The sequence below is a fragment of the Lonchura striata genome, chromosome 1 (assembly GCF_050655825.1).
Source record: "Lonchura striata isolate lonStrDom1 chromosome 1, ASM5065582v1, whole genome shotgun sequence".
In the NCBI taxonomy this organism is placed as follows: Eukaryota; Metazoa; Chordata; class Aves; order Passeriformes; family Estrildidae; genus Lonchura; species Lonchura striata.
Window position 1 is genome coordinate 89,865,724 of NC_140703.1, and position 22,464 is coordinate 89,888,187.

At 37.7% G+C, this 22,464-nt stretch overlaps 1 long non-coding RNA gene across 1 annotated transcript in view; it reads left to right on the forward strand.

Moving 5' to 3' along the window:
• Positions 1-14,744, forward strand: part of LOC116183245 (uncharacterized) — a 55,913-nt gene extending 41,169 nt beyond the window's left edge. The window contains exon 3 of the long non-coding RNA XR_014949708.1: positions 1,356-14,744. This is a non-coding gene — a long non-coding RNA (uncharacterized LOC116183245). The remainder of the gene's footprint in view (positions 1-1,355) is intronic.
• The last annotated feature ends 7,720 nt before the right edge of the window (positions 14,745-22,464 follow it).

Consider the following 22,464-nt stretch of genomic DNA (forward strand, 5'->3'; position numbering starts at 1 on the left):
CACAGACCTCTTACTAAATGCTCAAAACACTAATATAAAACACTTCATAATACTAATAAGTGATTCTGCTTCAAGCATTCATTGTCCTACCAGCTGAAAGGGTTAGCAATACTAAGTCACCAATGTTCTGAGGGAAATGAATTACATTTTAAAATTATTTCTGGTTTGAATAGTTTTATAGTTGTCTGTACTTGTGCTTTGAAATAAATGACATCCCCCCCCTCCACATCCTCGTCAAGTGCTTGCATGCCAATGCTTTTTACTAAGACAATCAATGTTTAGTATAGTATTTGACACTGGAGAGTATTATCAAAAATATAGGAACGGAGTCATCTGTAAAGCCATTTTCATTGGTGACAGCAATTTTGCTAATGTTATATTATTTTAGAAAAAGATAGTCCTCTTGATTTAAATCCTCAATTACCAGAGCCTGTTTGATGCCATGAAGAGCAGTTCTGGGTGGTGGGAAGGAAAGGAATGCAGAGTCGGGAGGAAGAGATTAAGGAACCACGGGATCTGCCTCTCCTATTCCCTCTCTAGCCCCATCTTCCACAAGGCTCTGGGCAGGAGTTCCTTGCTGCCCCTCGTGACTCCCTGGCCAGGGGATGACCAAAGAATTCCCTCCTCCGCAGGTCCTTCAGGCTGGGAGTGCTCTTAGAAATACCACGCTCAGAAATACCTCCTACACCCATGTGCTCACATCTCAAGGGTATTGGAGCACTACCTCCACTCACACAGGTTTCAGTTTTTAATGTGGAAGCCAAATGCACACATTTTGGAGGTAAATTATGCAGAAAAATACATTTCTGCTGAGGCAAATGGTTTTTAAGCAGGTCTTATAATTACTTCGGGTGGAGAATGTGCTTTTTCTCTTTGGTCTGTTCACTTGCAGTTCATATGAGGAAGGATTATATTACTATCATTACACAAATTCTTAAATGGGTCCATTGATTTGTTTATAAATGAGATATCAATGACAGTTAATTATTCAATAACTGATCATTAATTTTGGGCTAATGATCAGAGACCTCTAGGTCCTTCTAATTTTGCTTGGCTCAAAGGAGTAAATGAAATCTGCTTGTTAAAAGCATACAGCAGGCTACTAAGCATTCATTTTCATTCTGCTACAGTAAAGTAGTGTTTTAAGCAGATTCATGAAATGTTTTAATACTACTCAAGCAAACCTATCAATGGAAGAAAAGTTAAACACACAGTCAAGGGGATTATTATCTAGCTGTCTATATCTTTCATTTAATCCTACACCCATCCATGTGCTTTTTTGTGGAAAACAATTTTTTGCTTACTTTAAGTGGCTTGGTTTTAATTAATCTTTCTCTCTTTTCCTTGCATTTTAGGCTATCCTAAAGATCAAGGATGGTTCATACCTACTGCACTACAGCAGCACCGGATGATGTTTGAAAAACATTGTTTATATAATGAGAGTATCACCAGTTCTTACATTTTTAATTAAAGTTCATTCTAAGTGTGCTTTCCAATACCTGTGTCATTACCCTAACAATTAATAAGCAACACAATATTTTCTCTCACTTCATCTGCATGGAGTTAAATTCTAAAATTTCCAAAGAATAAATTATATAGGAATTAAGGTTACAAAATAGAGCTAATGTCAAGCTGAAACTCTTTTCATTAACTCAGTGCTCACTTCTGCCAAGGTCTGCAGCACATATTTGATTCTGTAACATCAGTGTGCTGAGATCATTCCAATATCATAATAGAGCACATTTAAAATGAGGAATTGAAAGCTTGCAGCGTTAGCCCTGGATTTATTTGCTTTTCTTGGCTAAATGGACAAAAATAGCCTGGGTGGAGATCTGGTTTCCGTTCACTTCAGTGGAGTTAATGCCGTGTTTGGCAAGTGCAAGGAGAAATCAGAGAGGTGGAAGCGTGCCGCAAGAAGCTGTACAGTGTCACTTTTGCATGGACCACAGGCTTATTCAGAATGTTTTAGTAATTAAGGTCCTGTGAAACATAATATGTAAGTCAGTTTTCAAGAAATACTGTGACAGACGATAAACTTTTCTATCATGTGCAGTATGTATTTTGGGAAATGTAGAAAACTTATTTGAGTAACAGAAGGACTGTGATAATTCCCATGTGCAAAACTAGACTTGTAGCAAGCTCATAGGAGATATACCTTCATGGTAGAAAAGAGACTGAAAAATACAGTCTCATTAATGGGGAGACACTGTTCTAGTAAAATATCCCACCGTAGTTCAAAACTGCAGCTGTGTCACTTCAGTGTGAGTGTTACTTGTGTGATCACCAGAGGTCAGTGTCACCACAGGCTGCAGCGCAGAGAGGGAGGGAGATCTGCTTATAAAAGATGAAAACAAGATTGCCTGATCCCTCCAGAATTTGCCCGTGCTCTAACACAAAATATAACAAATTCACAAGCCTCTTTCTTTGTCAGATGGTGGGTAGATGAGTAGAGGGAGTACTGAGGAGAGGGAAAAGGACAAGGGGAGCTGTAAGGAAATGGGAGCAGGAATAAAATAAACTTGGCTGGCTTCTTTGTGACCATAAAAGATATTACCTTCAGATTCTTAAGCAGACAAGTCCCACCTGTGTTAAGGCATGTGCCTAGCAATATAAATTATTTCCAGCTTCAAATGCTGAGAAATTATGAGGCTGGCTCATAAGTGTTTAATTAATTAAAAAGTACTGTTTTCTTTTCTTTTGTCCACAGAGTTGGATTTTTTATTTTTGTCATATTCTTAACCTTTTCTCCACTAACATAATACCTGAGAAAGTGTGTATGTGTGCAATTTTAATGACATAGGAAATCTTCAGGCTCTCTAGTTTGCCTCTAGGGGTTGCAGTTTAAGAAAAATACAAGATGAGGAATAAAACCGTGGGAGCTAGGAAGACTGCTGCCTCAGTTGCTCACTGTCCTTTGACAAATGCCCCTATAGCTGTGGTCTTTGTGTAAGGGTCAGAGGTGATGGATGATGGTATGTGAGCTATTGTTCCTCCCTCACCCTGGTGTGACACCAGATCCTGACTCACTGAGGGTGTCAAGGGTGCTTTCCTCCACCCTTCTGTACCACCTGTTCTGCACATGTGGGGGGCTGAGAGTGGGCATGCAGGACACAGAAAAAGCTGTGGTAGGGAGCAATCATTCAAGAGCAGAAGGGAAAGTAGAAAAACTCACTCATCTTTCTTGGGGCACTTTGAGATGTGTGAACAATTTTAACAAAAAGTGCTTTCTACTGTTTTGTTCCTACTAGTTTGTTTGGAAGTTTATCTCCTACCAGTGCTAAAGCAGGTTGCAGCAATTTTAATACTGGTACAGAGAAATCCTGGGATTGGATGCCCTGTATTTTGCAGGATTCTTTTTGACAATGGCAGAATACTTCATTAGAAATGGAGCTGTGAGTTGCAACCACAGCTTGAGATTTTTTTCCTGCTGGAGTATAGTTTCTCTGTTCAGTGTTTGCAGTCCACCAAAGCTCTTGTGATTGCCATGCTGGGGTTTAAACACCAATCCAGCCACACAGCTGCTCAGAAGCAGTGGTGTAACTGCCATGAAAGAAACAAGTTTGTTTCCAAGCTCCCTCTGTACAATGCTGTGTTTTATCATGAATACCTTCTTTTTGTGATTGTATTAATGGCCAAATTTGGAAAAGCAACTGCTTTAAAATATCAGGTCTGGAGAATAATTTCTTAGGTAATCTGAGATATTTTTTACAATCAAAGAACATAGACCATCTCTCACATGGAAGGCATTTACCTTCTACCAGACAGAACTTCAGTATTTTTCCAACCATATCAGCTACTCTTAATTCACTTCAGGGTGAATCCTCTTCAATATTGCTCCAGAAGAATGGTACTGCTTATCAAAAGGAATTATCTAGATAATGTCATGACAGATACATGACAAACTTGCTTTCTCTGCACAAGTCTTAGGGCTAAGCAAATACAAATTGAGCCTCTTTCCCAGGGCAAAATGTGAGTTGATTTTTGTACAATCCAACAAAAGAAAAATAGGACAGTAGTACAGGGCAAAAGTCCTAAAACTGTCAGTCTTTGATGAAGACTCCATATTATTAAAATGTATAAATACCAGGCATTTTGGTATATTTGTTCCAACACACTTTCATGTGATGAAGAGGTGGGATTTGAATGCTGTTTACTTGGTCTCAGCACAGTGTTGTGATCTCTCTCAGCATCTTCTACCATCTACCAGGAGGATGCTTTCTTAGGTTGCAGTGCAAAGGGCTGAACAAGTGTACACTCCTATTTCCAGTCTCACTATCTGATATCCATCACCAGGCTAAACAATCAATGTCAGCAGAATCCTAGCAAGTTCACATAGCTGCACTGAATGAAAGAAATAATTTTAAAATAATAACAGAAAAAAATAATATAAATATAAGGCAAGAATTGAGTAAATTTGCATATTTTCACCAATTTGTTTTGCTCTAAACATTTCTGAATACTTGACCACATATTTTCTTGTAGTAATCATTTCCTTCCTTCCTCCCCAAAATATACCTCACCTTTCCAAAATGCAAACATATCTCAGATCAAGACAAGACTGGAAAAAAGTTAAGACACAGCTGGGAAGACATGTTTCCTTAAATATTTAACATAGCAAAAGTTCTTTGACTCCTAAAATCAAGTTCTCTTCTATAATTCTCAGTGCTTTTTATAGGTTAGTCTGGTCTTAAAGTATTAACTCAGAAACACTTTCTAGCTATATTTAATGGTGGTTAGGGAACAACACACTAATTGTAAAGTAATAGTAATAACAACAATAATAGCCCATGTCATATGGGAGCTGGTAGAGATGAGTAGATTTAATAAGTCTGATAGAAAGCATGAAATTTAATTAATGCTCTTTGGCAAACTTCCGAGTTGTGTCAAGACATGGCAGAATCCCACTTATGGGTTAACCCTATGAGTCTCAGTAACAGGCAGCTGAAAAACTTTCTGTGCCACTTAAGCTGCTGGCCATTCACACCATTTCTGTACTTTCTGCACCATGCAGGGGCAACAGAGACACCGCAACACTGCTGGTAGCAGATGCAATGAAAATTTTTCCCAGAAGATGAGCGTGTGTAAAAAAAAGAGATGTGTTGCAAAAATATGCACCTCTCTTTTGCAAGCTTGGGATAACAACACATTGCACCCTGTAATGATCTCTGAATGCTGAGGCATGCTTTCAGCTCTTCAGACAGAAAAAAAAAAGCAGCGAAGGCAGTAGCTCTGCAAGAAAATCTCTTGCTGTATCCACCAGTGTTTATGGGTGCCTGAGCTTGTTTGGGATGTACAAACTGTGGAAGAAGACAGGCAGGATATTCATATTGTTTAGCTGCAGGGACTTAGTAAACACACTCAGAACTGCAAATTTCCTTCAGTTTCCATATTTCAGTGAAGCAAAATAGATTCTGCAAGGAACTGAGCTTAGGCAATCTATTTCTGTCTCTGGCTGAATAAAAAGGATGGGAATGCTCCTAACTGAGGTACTTAATTATCCTCCCCTCCTCAAGTTAGACATCTATGTGAGTTGCCTGAAGCTACTGCTCAGACCATCTTGGATGTCCCCACCTGCTGAATGCTCAGGCTGATGTCTGTGAGGGCTGCCTGCTAGTGCTGTAGAGGAGGAGATATATCTGAGGAAGAGGTAATGAAACAATCTAGAGCTTTTTGGGGTTCCACATGACATGCACTGGTGGAGTAGGGCATCTGGAGGACTTTAAAGTCCCAGATGGTTTACCCAGTGTAACAAAGCAGAGGAGAAAACTGCTGGGTGAAATTAGGTGATTAACACAGAAAAGAAGAAAAAAAACCAAAAAAACAAAAAAAAAAAAAAACAAAAAAACAACAAACCCCATCTTCACAAGGAAATAGTTTGGAAGATTTTGGTAGTGTGTCCAAGATTAAAAAAGGAGGTTGGCTTCAGGTTTTTTTCTTGCTGTTAAGTGCCAAAGAAGGATGCAGAAAAAGACAGGAGACTTCTGTGTTACTGAAATCTCAGTTTCACATAGCTCTGCAAGGTCCTGCTCTGAGACACTCTCATTTCCACCTAAACTGCAGAGCCATGCAGTGCATCCTGAACATCTGCCTCACATCTTGGTCTTCCTCTCCTGGGATAGAGACTGTGGTCACAGGCCTTACCCATAGAGGCAGGGCAATGTTTTTTTAGGGGAACAATGCAACAGGGAAGCAGAGAGCTGAGACACTTTCTTCTGGGATCTATTGACAGCTGGACAGCCTCTGGAAAAATTGAAAGGCAGCCACAATGATCTGCAAGTCATTTTTAAAGGTGTAAACCCATTGGTTTTTTAGTTCCTGCAAGGCTGGGGTTTCTCTAGCTACACATTTTGTTATAACCACTGGACAATTAACTGTGACTGTATCTCCTTGCCAATTTAGTCTGTTCTGTAACTCCAGACTTATTTCTGCTGCCTGATATGACTACTAAAATGTATGCAATATGTATGTATGTATGTATACTAAAATGCCTGGTATGTATACTAAAAATCTCCAGGTTTCCCAGTCCATAATTGATACGCTTGTTCTAGTCATGCAGCTGATAACATTATGGACTGAAGCTGTAGCAGTGCATGTGATGCTACATGGAGAGAAGAGTCCTGCATTTATTCACACAAAGCCCCATCACTCCAGCTCTCACAGGAAGGCAAATAAAGCACTTGTAGTTTGGATCCTTTTGGTCTTTTTCAAAGCCCTGTTCTCAAAATCCTGGGACTGTCATAGGCAGTTAGGGAAAGTACTTGAAAATAGCACAATTTCAAACCATTTGAAGCTGTGCTCTTCTACATATTTCAAGTTATAAATTACTAAGAGCTTGTTTTTTACTTCTAAGCAAGATATTGTAATATATGTGGTGTACATTCATATACATGTGAGTACCTTTACTTTTAAAAGACCACCAGGGAGACTTGCTGGCAATTTTCTATAGAGAAGGAAGTGGAAATGGATGTGAACTGCTAATACCAGAATATTACCTACCATCTGGATAGGCTTAACACATGATAAACTGTGAGGTTTGGACATAGATTTGTGCTTGAGGAGGTTGCTTAAAAGCCTGTGTACATTCTACTGGCCTGACTCTCATCCTGTGGAGCCTTAGTCTGTTTCTTTTTACAAGGTGAACACAGAAAAACAATTGAGAGATATAGAAGCCTCAAATTTAGAATCATAAACTAAGAGTGTGTTTAGAGCTTTTCTACTCCCTTTTTTTTTTTTTTTAATCACCTCTTGGTATTCAGTTACAGAGCTCTAGGTTCATAGATTACGAAACCAAAGAGAAAAACTGTATGCAACCATTTTTTTACCTCCCATTTAACAAGGACCAAAAGGCTTTTAAAGTCCTTGGTTTAGCTCCAAATTTCAGCTTCTCTTGGAGCTACACAATTTATTAAAAATTTCTAGACGTGTTTCAGTTTTTTTTTTCTGATGTGGAATCTATTAAATGTGTTAACACCTTGTTTGGGACTTAATTGTCGTCACTGATAGAAAGTGTAACTTGTTACTTCAATTTACAGCTACTGTAGGGTTGTTATAGTTATGATGGCCAGAGGGTGTAAAATAAAGGAGATTTCATAAGGTCCAGTAGTATTTTTTATATGACAGATTGATACAGTTGAGAAAAAATGAGGAGATTTAGTGCTTTTATTCCTTAGAGCTCACTGTTTTTTTATCAATGATATGAGTTAAACATAAAAAATAATACTTCTCCCTGAAAATGTTACCTGATGTAGGAACCATACAGGCATAATTTGTTGGGGTCAGTTATTGCAAGGGCAAATTATGAAGCACTACTGCCTTCTGATGGCTTTTCTCTGGCCTGAGAAGAGCAGAACGGGGCTCAGAGGTTCTGTGATGTACAGTGTTAATGCACATCTATGTACAGCTATAGGAGGGTGAGTTTTATCCTCCCTCTTGTCCCCTTCTCTCCCCACTGTCCTCTTGCTGGGCCATGCCCCAAGACTGTGTTGCTCCTGCATGAGTTATCAGGAGACTGATTCAGCTGGCATTGTCTCATCAGTTTACCCTCTTTTTATTTATCACTGCTACAGTTTCCTAACCGCCTTCAAGTGATCACTTTGGCTTCAAATAATGCAGTTCTGGACAGGTCTCAAAGGGTCATCTAGACCATATCTCTATTAGAGATCAGATGAAAGTGGACATACATGGACCCAACATTACTTACCAATTCTTAAAAACCTTCATTAAGAAAACTTCAGCTTTTCTAGATATCCTCTTTGTGACAATTAACTGTACTATATTTAAGAAAGTTCTTTCAAACACCTCTTCTAAGTCTTTTCCTCTGAACCAATACAAATATTTCACAGCATGGCATTAAAAACTGATCCCTGAGGACCAGACTAGGAAAACATAATTTCTGTGAGAATTCCCTGTTTGCAATTTCAAAACTCACACTTTTAAAGCTACTCAAGATACACCATGTTGAGTTTATTGTTATTTTGTTTACTTAATCAAAATTTTGTGAGGTACCAAGTCAAATGACTTATAGTACTTGTGTGAAAATTACTTTTATCAACTAAACACATCCAATATTTGAAAGCTAATGAGCTATCTAAGACAGTTTCTTAATCATGACTATTCCTTTCCAGCAGAAAAACTCAAACTTAATCCTTCCCCTGCCAAGACCTTCCTCTGGCTTATTTGAAATACCTTCTTTTAAGAAAGCTGGGAGGGAATGAATACTGTTTTGTGAAATGGGGAAAAACAAAGCTGTTGCTTCCTGCTTTCTCCTTACCTCTTCTCACTGCCTACATGAAAACAAGCTGGCTAAGTTGTACATGTACATATAATTAAAGTGGAGCCATTTTGGAAATAATTCCAATTTACGATGAAAAAGTGACATATTAGCTCGCAAATGATGTGTTTCAAAATTAGAGGTGTGCATAGGTTAAGTTTAAGTTGATTGTTAAACATAAAATATGTCAATTAAAAAAACCAACAACCCTACTAACTACTGTCATTTTCAGAACAAGTGAATGAGAACATCAAGTAATGAATCGAAATTAACTTGTTTCTCAGTAATCACAGTCTATCTAATTTCTTATGTCTTAAACATCTGTTACTTACACATCAAAGGAAGGGTGGTTATAATGAAAGAAGCTGGACAGTGTAGCTAGCTACTGGGGAGCCTTTCTTGCCAAACAGAAAATGCCCTACTACATCACAAGGAAAAAGGAATCTGATTTATTTTTGCCAAGATATATTGTAGCCATTTATTCAGTATTTTCACAGAGACTTCCTGCAGAATCATATGCTTTGGGATAAGAGGACAACAAAAATTAAAGTGATTATTCATTATGATTATTTTCATTATATTAATTTTAAAATCAGTTTCACTATCTTTCCCCTCACAGTTCCTTTAACTGAAATCTGGTTGAAGTGAAACCTAACTTCAGGTTTAGCTAGGAATAGGTAATGAACACCTGTATCAAAAGTAGTGGTTACCATAAAATGATACGTGTGTTAAATATTTACCAGATCACAGTATTATTTTCTGCTCAAAGTTTACGGAACTACTTAGTGTCCTAGGCTTGATGATGTGATAACCCTTGGTAAATATTGATTTTTAAATGGTGACCACTGTACAAATTTATACTTGCTAATGGAGGTCCACAAAGCAAACACTACTAATTGAGCAAAAGCAAGGCACTTCTTCAGCTCGTATGTTTGACTTGACATATTGTGCCAGACACAATGCAGCTCCCATGTGTCTCCCACCAAAATGAGGGATGTTCACCATACCTCTGGGCAACATGGAGATGTAATGGTAAAGAATAAAATATCCAGTAATTTTTCCTTGTGTAATGCACACCTTTGTAAAAAGCCAAATGAGGTAATTACTGTTCTCAAAACACTCATCAATCTACTTTCTCCTAGCATGTGCTTTTGCTGCCTCACATTTCCTTTCATGTTTTTTAGCCTTTTAATCTTTGTGTTTTCAAACTCTTTAGCAAAGCAGAGTCATTGCTAGTAGTTCTAATGGCAAAGCTTTTCCTCGAACCATCATTCTAATGATTTGTCTTGTCTTTCCTCATTTCAAAGACTCACCCATAAGAAGAACTAAAGAGTCACCCTGACATCACAGGGCTAGATTTTTGGACTGCAGAAAGTTAGGTGTTAAGACTCACAGAACACAGATCTCAGTGACATGGGCTGAGATCTGAAGGGGCTTCATCGCTGTTGCGCAGTGGCTTTGAGGCAACACTGGAGAGTACTCTACTCTTGTACACTGCCAATCTGTGCTTGCACTCAGTTATATTGTATTTTATGCAGAGCAGGGAAGAAGTCACTGTGCAAGTGATGTAGAGTTACTTACTGGGTAGTAAATGATTTGCCCATGTTCCAAAAATGCTTAACATACTGCAAACTGCACATTGCAAGATTCTTCATTTCAAATGCATAGAATTGAAGAGATTGCAAGATTACTGAGAAAAACTGTTTATGTATTGCTAGACCTTAAATTTCACCCATTTACCCTAGACTGAGCACCCCAATTAAGCCTGAAGCATATCTTCTGAAAAGAAATCCTGACTTGAGATGAGTTGAATTTTTTTAAAAAATGGAAAATCTCTAACTTTCTTTAAGAGGACTTTATCAGATTGTGCATTGCTCCCCTGGCATTTCAAGCATGGTGAAAGTTGACATGCAAAAAATTTCTTCTGTCACATTGCAGAGAAGAAGCAAATCAGTCATAGCCAAATTTGGTATACTGTATATAAATGAAAAATAATAATTAAAAAAATAGCTGTGTATGTGGAGGGCAAAGCTTTATCAAGAGCTTTATGCTTACAGAGGAAGTTATTTAATGAATTATTATAACTAGATAGAGCAAGAAGACCTCAAATCAGATTTATCTGCCCTGCTAGTGTCCACTAGAAAGTAAAGAGCTGTTGAAGAAGCACTAGGAATAAGCCAGTAATGACCCTCCCAAGCTTGCCTTTGTTTAGTCCATTGCAGTGGAAGGAATAAGTACAACCTAAGTCCACTGAGCTAGTTAGTCAGATACCTTCAGGCCAGAGGTATTTATAGGTTAAACTTCCCCAGAAGAGTTTGTATGAATAAACTCCTGATTTATTTCAACTTGTCACTTTCTTCTGTAGGGGCAGGCTTTCCTAAAATAGCTCATGATTTTTGAAATAATTTTTATGTCCCATGTAACAACCTTCTACAGCTTAGCTTGACAGCTGAAGATCTTTCAGTGTGTTACATTCAGGATTTGACCTGTATTTCAAGCATGGCCTCCACAGATAAATAGTAGTATTGCTAGATGTTGTGTACCCCTCAGCTACCTGGGCTCAGTTTGAGTAGGATCTCTTTTAGATCTCGCACTTTTAATGGTGCTCCAAGCTTATATCTGTAAGGAAAGAAGTTGTAGCAAATGACTAATTAGCAAACAAGAACATTACTGGATGTTTTGGATGTTTTTGGTTCTATAAATTGCAACCTATTGTTACATTTCTGTAGCTACAGAGCAATTGTATATTTGAATAAAATATATGGGTCACTGCTATGAGAACATTAACAGGTGCTTTCAACAATCTTATTGCTTTCTTTGACCATAATGATGTGTTACCAAAACCTACAGCATTGCCCCAATAGTATCTTTACTTCAAAACACTGAAACTGAAGAAGGAAAAAGACACTTTTGCACTTTCTAAAGGGAAAACCTGAGCAAATTTTGCTTTAGCAAAGTTATGAGATCTCACAATCAGCAAGGGTGAGTAGTGAACAGAACAGAGCCTTCTCAGTTGGATAGTGGTGAGGGGCTCAGCCTTTCTGTACCATGTCTGGGGACAGGCGTCCCACAAGCCACACATGCTGTAAAGCCACTTGAGAAGCCTCCCAGAAGCCTGGCTGACAGACTGTGGAGGTTGTGACTGCTGGAAACCATACACTTCAAACTGTTGTAAACTCAGAGAAAATCCTTGGCACAAAATCATCTGGAGCTCAAGGCTTTCAAAAACCTTACTATTTTAAGTTTGTATTATTGAATACACTTAAATCTTTCCAGCTAAGCTTTCCAGCTTGGCTTTCCCAAGCTTTCAGGACTGATCCATCTGAGGACCACCACCTATCAGACCTGGAGGGAACCAGCCTTGTTGCCCACATGGTTTTGTGAGATTATGCAAGAGCTGAGGAAGACAACTCAGTTTGTGAACTTTAATACACAGGTGAAGTTTAATAATCTCATGAGAAGTCATATAAAATCAACTGCAGTAGATGCTGCCCTAGAGACTCACAAACACTGAACTACAACACAAAATACAACAACACAGAAACTGTTTCATAACATAAAACCATTGCAATTTCTTCTATGAATGGCACAGAAAATCACTAAGGCCAAAAGGGAAGAAAATCTCCAAGTCTGTTTCATCAGCTCCTTGCCAAATTGTGGGCTGAAATCAGAACAATGCATTTAAATCTGAAGGAAAATCTGGCAGCCCCTGGAAAGATTTGGGCTGGACTATGTTGCATGACTTCATCTCTGAATCCAGTTTATTTGTACTAAGCCTATAGTTCTTTTCTAAGTTACTCATCTATATAGATAAATGTATATATGCATACATACAGCGTTACAAGAAATAAGGAAAATTGCATTATTCCAAATATTTGTACCAATTAAATTAGTCAAAAGGTTTTGTTATCAGTTGCAATGAAATACTAGCTCTACTGAAATCACCAGATAAGTGTCATCCTGGACTAAAACTAAAACACCCTTTTCCCTCCATGCACTTTTTCTTCAGTTTGCACTGCTCTCTATGTGCAGAAGTCTTAGTGCACAGTAATGTTAGATATACCCAGAATACAGAACAATGAAATATTTACAAACAGATGAAAGTGATATGTGTGATTTGTTTGTTTTTGGTTTTTTGTTTATTTTTTTAAGAACAAAACTGAAGTATATCCTGATATTTTAGCAGGGTTTGGGAATGATTTTAAAATGCACCAGAAGCAGGAGGAACAGGCTGAAGAAAAGCTGCCTTTTCCTACCAGTGGCTTGGACAAGGCATTCTATAGTATTATCCTGCTCATATAAGTGCTTGGATGCTCTGCAGATCATTTCCCTTGTGACTGAAGGAAGTCTAGAATTTTTGTTTTTGAATAAAATGCTTCATTGTATGTATGGACTTTCAAGAAGAGTTAGGTAAAACTACAGTAAGATTGACATGGATGTGAGAAATCTTTCTTGTATTTGAAAATTCTTCATTCCATATCATCTTCCCTGCCACCCTCCAAAAAAAAAGGAGAAATAACACAATAAAAATTTAATCAGTGGGATTATAAAAAGAAGAAAATTTCAAAATATGTTTAGAACTTAATTTATATCTCAGATGACAAACTTTGTGTAATGGTCTTTCTACTTACGAGACAAAAATTTTAGAAATAATGATTCATCTAGAGTGTGTGTGTATTTCAAACTCTGAAAATTAAAGTCTGAATACAGAGAAATCCAGTCATAGCACACAATAGAGAAGACACAATGAGATCACCAGAAGTTTTCCAGCTATGTTATGCAACAGCTGTGGGGTATTGCATAGTTCCTTTATCTGTAAAGGTGTAGAAAATTATGTAGTTTTGTTCATTGGTCTGGAAAACAGCAACAAAAAAAAATATGTTGTAAACTCACAGTTAGTCTTTCTTTTAGGTCCAGGAAAATATAATTTGAAGAGTGCCATGTGGTGGTTATATCTGTAAACTGTTTTTGTTGCATAGAATGTAATGTGTTGAAAGGAACCCCTCAGGATGACTGACTTTCAGATAATTCTCTTGAAGATGCAGTTGATGAGAAGTCTCCTTAGCCGATGAGAAATCTACAGTGGTTCAAATATTTGTAACTCTCTGGACTTAGGCAAATTTGCTATTTTGATTATTTATTTTTCTGGAATACTTTGTAACTCTCTGGACTTAGGCAAATTTATTTTTCTGGAATACTTGTGGAGTCTCCAGTTTTTCTAAAGAATCACATAACTTTTTTTCAAATGCCACAAATTCTTTTTTTTTTTTTCATGAGAGAGTGATTTCCTAGATTTTTGTTAGAGTACCCATATTGTAAGACTATGAATTTTACAGTGATAAAAAATATCTTTTGAGTAGTAGCACTAGATACTTCGTCCTCTTACATATATCATTAAACACTTGTGGCCCTTTTATTGCTGTGACAGCCAACGAAGAGTGCTCAGTCATATCAAGATTTTAATTCGCTACTTAGATTACTTAAAAAACTCAGATTGCTGGCATGAATTTAAACAACTGGACAGAGTACAACCAACAAATGGCAAGCAAGACTGGGCAAGCCTAGATGGACTCTGACCTTAACTTCTTCCTAGAGAGACTGAATTTTGACTTTTTAGGCATACATACCAGAAGAAAGAATCAAAAATATTATCAGTTTTTTTGGCGGTTCTGATAAGTTACATAGCCTACTTTTTTTATCTAATTCTGAAATATTAAAGAAGTCAGAAGTCAGCTAAAGTAACAAAGAAACCAAGTGTGGCAGTTTTGCCATCCCTCATTCTTTTTATTCAACCAGCCTAAATTTTCTGCCTAAAAGCTAATACAGAGTTTTGCTGCACTTGTGTTGTCTGCCCAAATGGTTTCTAACCGGGCGCTGTCAACAGCGCTCGGTCTCCATCTGTGACATGTGCGTGTCAGACCGAGCATGCATAAAAGGACACTGTTTCTAACTGCTCAGAAGGAGCCCAGCAAGCCACCAGGGCTCAGGGCAAGCCCAGCCCGGGTCTCTTGCTGGTAAATTCATTGTGCTGACTGACAGTGCCCTGCAGGTCTCACTATTCAAGGGAAGGGTGAACTTTCTCTACAGGAAAATGAGCTTTCGTTTTCACCTCCAATTTTCATCTCTGAATTTCAGTGACCATCTCAGATAGAAAAAGTTCTCAGCCTGAGCCACCCCAAATATCCCTGTTTCTCCAGAAAAAAATTCCCCTTGCTATTCTGCAGAAGATCTTAGTTTTAATCCAGTACTGACCTTGGACTATCTAATGATCTTCATATGCTACCCAGCTCTGAAATAAGTATCTAATTTTTCATTTAACTATACAAGACTAAATATTTGGTTTAATTATTTGTGGGTGGCCATCCATTCTTAATCAGCTCAGAAAATCAATATTTATTGTATTTTGTGGAAAACAATATTTAAGGCTGGAATAGCTCATTAATGAAATAAGCCTATATTTTCTCATTACTTCACATTTGTTTGGTTTCAGAGAAAACTTATGATACCATTTAATCATTGGAAATTGCTGAACTGGAAGTTTTCAAAATTTCCCTAATTTGAAGTCACAAAAAATTTAATCATGTCCCAAAGCACCCTCTTCATATATTCTGTCTCTGAGTATATATGTTAATGTTCATTAATTATATTCTTTCTGAGCACTGTACATGTTTCTGACATGAGGATTCTACATTACAGAAGGATTATTGTACTTTTTAGGCCCACTGCAGCTACAGCAGCTTCAATCACTTTAATATATTTTATTACAAGTAGCATTTAATTAACAGTACATCTACTGTCCATGAGAAAGACTCAATATTGCACAGGTTTAGGCACAGTCTTAATTTTGTGCACTCTGGGTAGTCCTATGGAACTGGTGGTTTTGTTAGAAGAATAGGATTCTAGTCCCCAAAAATCACTTAGACTTTCACTGCTGCATGAAGTGGCTGGCACTGCAGAAGCATGAAAGAGGAATGAGAACTGTGTTTGAGAAAAATATGATATTTTGGGCAGGATCATATTAATTCCATTTCTGCCTATATTTTGTTTTTTAAAGGGAATCAATTTGCTGGTACTGGAAGATATTAGTTTTTGTAACTGAAGAGGCCTTCTTAATATGCTGAGGTATCTCTTGCAGGGTAGGTTTAAGGTGATTGTATGGGACAGTAAGCAACTGTGTTGGGACTGGGGCTTTTACCTTCCCTATTGTGAAAGAGAATCTTTCAAAGAGATATATATATATCTAATTTTGTAAAAAGAAAAACTGGAGATAGAATCTTTTGGAAAGTCAAGAAAATACAAGATTAATGTTTTGGGGAAAGGGCAGAACAGATTTAAAAATATCTTTTGGTCTGGTAGCTAAGTCACACGCTTTGTGCATGCCTCTTCCCTGCCTGGATTTCTTGTAATTTCCTCACGGCAGATATTAAGTATCCTGAACCAAAGAGTTATAAAAAAACATCACTATGCAAAGCAAAGGTTGCAGGGAATTTTCAAAGTCTTGCTAGCTGTTTTGTGCTTAGTTTGTACCTTTGGTCACACACTGCATTAGAGATGTGGCTGCAGGAATGATGGGAACTTTCCAGCACTGCCCGAGCATGGTTTAGGATAGAGTTAGAAAAAATACAGGACAAACTGATGCTGTGCTAAAATTTTGTTTTTCTGTTGAAAGTATTTATTCACACTAAGAAACAGAAGAGCCATTGCATATGGCAAAGAAGTCTCAACATTTAATTATATCTATATCTCTATCTATATATTTATATTTAATCACAAGTTTAAAAATATTTCCTTCAGAAAGAATGCAAGTTCTTCAGAATGGTGTTGAACTGCAAATTATCTGGAAGCTCGCGCTCTTTGAAAAACTACTGCGTCCCCTTTCCATGAAACCACTAGGTGGAGATGTAGGTTTACCAAGCTAGAATTGCAATAAGCTTTAAAAAGAACAAGATTGAAACACGCCTCTTAAAAAAAAAAAAAAAAGTACCAGATTGATAAATTATGTATCTTGTTGGTTACAAATTCCAACACATCTTTGAAGGAGGAAAAATGGGAAAAAACTAAATGCTCAGTTGTAAAATTGTCCAAGCAAATTATTATTTTTTAAGACACAAGTTCTGATGTTTAAGACTGAGAGGAATAATCACTTCACGTTATAAATTGTCTGCTGCCAATACACACACATTTTCCTTTATTCTTCTACCAGCTGCTAGCCCATGCTATCAGTGGTCAGGAACAAACAAACAAAAACTATCCCTAAATTTTTTAGCCTTCTTTCAAACTTTCAAATCAGTGGATATATGCCAGCATCTGGCAGATTTTGGGACTGTTTGCTGGAGTTGAGGGAATTACTTTTAATTCTGGTACTTTTTCAGCAGCATCCTGATATCCAGTATAAGATGTAAAAAACAAAGTATGATATTCTGAGCTGCTTCCTTTAAAATAAAACTTGCTTCTTTCTGTCTTTCTGCCATATATGGTTAATCATTGAAAATGAAAATAAGTCGAATGAAAGAGTTGTTTATTTCTATTGCTTCCACTTTCCTTCTACATAAACCTTTTCTGATTCTACTACTTATCAATGTGCACTGCAAATTCTCCCACATCAGACAAGAATCTGGCAATTTTACAGCAGGGAAGAAGGATTCAGAATTCATTCTTCCATATTTCTTCTGTTATTTGAAAATGCTCAAGCAGTTCATGTTAAATTTTATGATGGGTAGGAAAAACAAGTGCAATCTTAACTTCCACCCCTCAGCATCAAAAAAGAAGTTCACTAATGTAGGCTATCCTGTTTTCAGGTTCATGTAAGAGTTCTGAAGATTTTTTTTTTGTTTGTGTTTTTTTTGTTACTGTAACTTTCAAAATCCTGCTAGAAAGGATGTGGAAATGAACTCATCTCCTTTTGAAACATAAAAAAAAAGAAATGCATGGCAGATATTAGTTTGGAAAAGGTCAGTATCTTCATAAAAATGACCCCTCCTTTTCTTTAACCTTGGATATGGATCTGCTTTTAGCCAAGTGTATGAGTGAGATTTAATACTGTTTACTACAGGCCCTGCAACTCTGCTAATAGTTTGTGAAAATCTTAGGTGTCAGTGGGTAAATCATATATCAGTTCTAGCTTTTTTTTCTTTCCGATTTCTATCAAAGTCTTCTTGATTAGTGAGGAAAAATTGGGAATGATACTTCAGAAGTAAAAACTGAGAATTGCAGTGGTTTAGATTACATTGTCCAGAGATGTTACTAATTCTGTCAGTGCCTGCAATTTCTAGGGCTGTTTCTAGGGAGGACAGCAGAAATGGGAGTAACTACTAAATATTTGAACAAATTAGGTCAAAAGAAGAGAGGCACTTCTTTTTCTGCTAGAAAACTCTTTAGACTCCCACCATCTGCAAACTCCCAGGACTTGAGATGCAGGGTCCTGCAGCTGTATTCATCATATTCAAGGGAAAATGAAGGCAGTTAGGAAGATAAACAGCGAAGCTTTTCCAATAGATAAAACCATAGAAGGGGAACAATTATAGTAAGAAATACAAGCAAATATCCTTAACAAGTTATATTCTAATTTTTCAGAAGGTCTATCCTTACATCTTAAAAACAATATTTCTCATACTCTTACCCTACCCTTCTACATTGCTTCACAATTAATGTTGTTCATAATAAAAGGGGAATCCTCATTATTTATGTGGACTGAAAAATTTCAGGCTTTTTCAGGATAAAGTACTTCAGATCTTGCATGGTGAAAATAAGATTATTAATTGTTTTATTTTTGAGTATTACCACAAGTACTAGGAAATAGAGGAAGACAGATAAATCAGTGATAAGCAGAAATGAAAAAGGAAACCTGGTTGAGGAAGTGGCAGAGTTCAGTTTTTGGCTTAAAGGATTGTGTGGTTTATTAATATTATAAAAATATCTGGCATTTTATAAATACATGCATCTACACAAACTACAAGTTCTTGTGTGCAGAAAAAAGGAAAAAAAGGGAGAAAGGAGAAAGGGGTTGGATAGAAAGGATAAGGTTAAAGCTTCAATTTGCAAAGCAGTGCTTTCAGGAAGAATCTTTGTTTTTTGAGAAGCAGAGTCACAGAGGTGAGAGTATTTCAACTGATGAAGAGCAGCCTGCCTGCCTCCAGGCTAACACTTTAGCTCCATCCCAACTAAAACTTGGGTTTGCTATAATCCAGTTCAGACCCTTACCCCAACCAACCCCCGCTTCCGCCTTCTCAGCCGACAATCTGCCCATCTTTTCATCCTACATTAGCTCTGAATGCCTCCTAATCAGTTACAGATTTATAAGGACTATGAAGAGCCCCTGCATTAAACAGCTTTTTCTCCTCAAATGTTGAATATGAAGTTCTTCTTTCAAAGCATTGCCTACTGTGTTCACACATACACTTACACAGATACTTGCCAAAATAACCCAGCACAGAATTAAGGGAAAAGAAAGATTTCATCTTAATCTGAATGAAAAGGGAAAAAAAAGGAAATAAAAGAAAAAATAGTGTTTGGCAGGTGACTCTTTTGCTTCTAGTCTGTAATGTTGCATCTTGACTCTTTATAAACTACAGTCCAAGTTTTCCTCGAATCATACCTTTTTTAATGTCCCTTAACAACAGGCCAAATTAGAATAAGAAGCTGAAAGAGGAAAGAATTTTCCAGCTTTAAGGTTTAGGTTGCAGCACAAAAGCTGGGTACCTGAGTTCCCAGTTTCTTTGTCAGTCTCGCCTCACAACGAACATTCCTATCTTCAGCTCTCTCTTTAAAACTATATACTAAGACTTTTAGACTAAGTTAAATATCTTCTACCGAGCTGTCCCTGGTTTTAGTGTCTGATACGTGCAATGCGCACGCTCGAACACAGAAACATCCTAACTCGCAGCCACTGTAACAAACTGGAGGGCACAGGGAAGGGGGAGGAGAGGGGGGAGGACCACCCTCTGACGATCACATCTGAGGAAAACAGACATTCCCCTCACCTTGAAACCCTCTCTACTTTTAGATGAGAATACATTTGATCAAAACACTATGCCATTCATCTTATGTGGCTGTTTGTCGATCATAGCTCCTGGAAGGATAAGCAAACCCTATGGAAAGGCATTTATCTAAATTATCCTGATAAAATGCTATCACTCTGTGGGAAAAGAAAAATGAGGCAGAATGTTAGTTTCTACCTGATTATACTAACCTGGAGGAAAATCAGGAGAGGAAGCTGAACTATACTTAACAAAAGTTGGAGCATCGGTTTCAAAAAAGAAATACTTTCTTAAATGAACTTTCTCCTTTGTGAGGATTCAGTCTGTTCAAAAACAAAAAGCAAAAACGATTAAAAATATGAGCTGCCTCTCCCATTCAAACAGCATATAGTTAGTGTTTGTGACTTTCCCCTTGACAACTAGATAAGAAGATAAATGCATAGTTTCTCTTAATTAGCCTTTCTTAATTAAAAACACCAGAGGTATTTGTGATCATAATGAACTCTTCTGACAGAATGGTCACTTGTTCTTGTGGATGTCACTCCATGAAAATTAGATTTATTTTTTTAAAGGGGCATAAATTCTGTGCTGGGAAAGAAATAAATGATGCCCGCAAAACAGTATCCCCTCGGTTTTATCTGAATGAGATGGATGTGTATCTTGTGGGTTTCAGAATGGTGTGGGGCAGTATTAGCCATCATTAGCACCCCAGTATGGATCCAATTCACTAATTACTTATGCTGTCTTGGTTCACTGAGATTTAAGTACCAAGTCAATCCCATTATCTGCAGTCTCCCAAGCTTGCCAGAGTCATCCGTCTTTTATGGAAAAAAAAAGCACAAGGGTTATCAATAGGACCCTGAAATACTTGGGATTTTCCCACTTCAGGAGAAGGCAAGATTAGTCCTGACTAAAGTTGCATCTTTTCTAAGCTGCTACTTTGGATGTGATAAAAGTGAATGCTGACAATTATCCATTACTACATAAAGAGTAGGGGAGAGAGAGAAGGAGGCAAGAGCAGTGAGGAGAGAAGTCTGCCACACACGCCTGCATCTGTCCTACGGTCGCAGGCAGCTTTTCATATCACCTCAGAGCTACAAATTACAATTCATCTGTTACAAACACATGATAATATAGTCAGAAATCAGAAATTAAAATATTCCAACGGCCTCGGGCCTCCTCAGAGAGAAAGAGAGAGGGAGAGAGGCTGAGAGGGAGAGAAGGAGGAGGGAGAGTGAGAGTGAGGAGTATGCCGAGCCCCTGCACTGCCTGTGTTGTTTGTGCCCTCCCTTCTCCATCCTACATGTTTAATGTCTGCGGCAGTACCGAGGCCTTGTCTGTTTGGGATGGTTGATTGACATCTGCTCTGCCGAGAGGAAGGAACTGGCAGCTATTGGCAGCACTGTCACGTTCATTTGCACACTTTATGAAGCAGCAGTGTGGCTACTAATACAAAAAGAAATCTTCTAAGCAGCATGACATCTCTTGGAATGGAATATTTGTCTTTACAAATGATTGCACTGCTGCCAGTACTTGACATGGTGCTCGCAAACATGTGTAATTGTTGGAAGTGTAATGATGATTATTTGCATATTTAATGTTCAAACAAGTACTGGAGAAGCAACTTAGACTAAACCTTTTATGGGGAGGATTTAAATATGTTCAGCATCAGCCTGATGAATCCCAGAAAAGATTCGGGGGTCTGAGAGGAGAGCTCACAAGCATGGTTGCTGTATGAAAGAGAGTTTAAGAAATCACCCTGGAATGTGACACTTTTATAGGTTTATTTTGAGACAGATTTCATATAAATTCCTCTCCCATTCATTTTAATTGCTCAAAATTATATTTAAACATAATTATATGAAAATTTAGGAATGAGCTACTTATCATGTGTCTGAAATCAGCCAAACAGCAAACTGAGGAAAGTAGATGTGCAAGCACATGTTTACCAGTAACATCAGTTTACAGAAAGCCTGTGTATGATGGCAATGGCACTCATTTTAAGTCTTTGGTGTAAGTGTGCAGAGGGTGCAGGTCATGGAAGGGAGGCTTAAAAACCCCTTTTCCTGGGCTGGAAATGCAGCACTAAACATTTGTGCTGGAAATCAGAGCCATGCCCAGCTTGATATAAGAAGGCTTTCCTCCATGTAGAATGCACTTCTGTTTCTGCCTTAGAAAGAGAATTTTCACTTTCCTGTTCCATATTATTTTTCCTCTTTTTTAAATCTTGTGACACAGAGACCTATTCAGCACACAGGCCTTACATGCACACATGTGCACGCAGGCATGCACAGTTGCATGTATGAAGGGGAAAATGTTTTACAAAAGGGCTCTCTAACACAGCAGAAAGAACACTTTTTAAGGCAGTATGGTTCCCCTGGGATGGATACACACTGGTTTTATCAGTGAAATAATTTCAGAGGATATAGATACATGAATGGCAATTTAGCCCTTCACCTTAAGAAGAACTTCTTTAACTGGGGACTTCATTTCTCAACTATTTTTCTGACCTTAAAGAGATCTCTTCTCCATTTGAAACTTTCCCTTTTTAAAATATTTATTTTAGCAATTAGCTTTCATCTCCCCATCCTACCCCAACACTCCTTCCTTCCTACCTTTTAATCTTTTTCCCTTCTTTTCTCTTTTTTGTGTGGTCTCAGTACTAAGAGATTTATAATCACCAAATCCTACATTGTTTGAGGGGCAGCACAATAAACT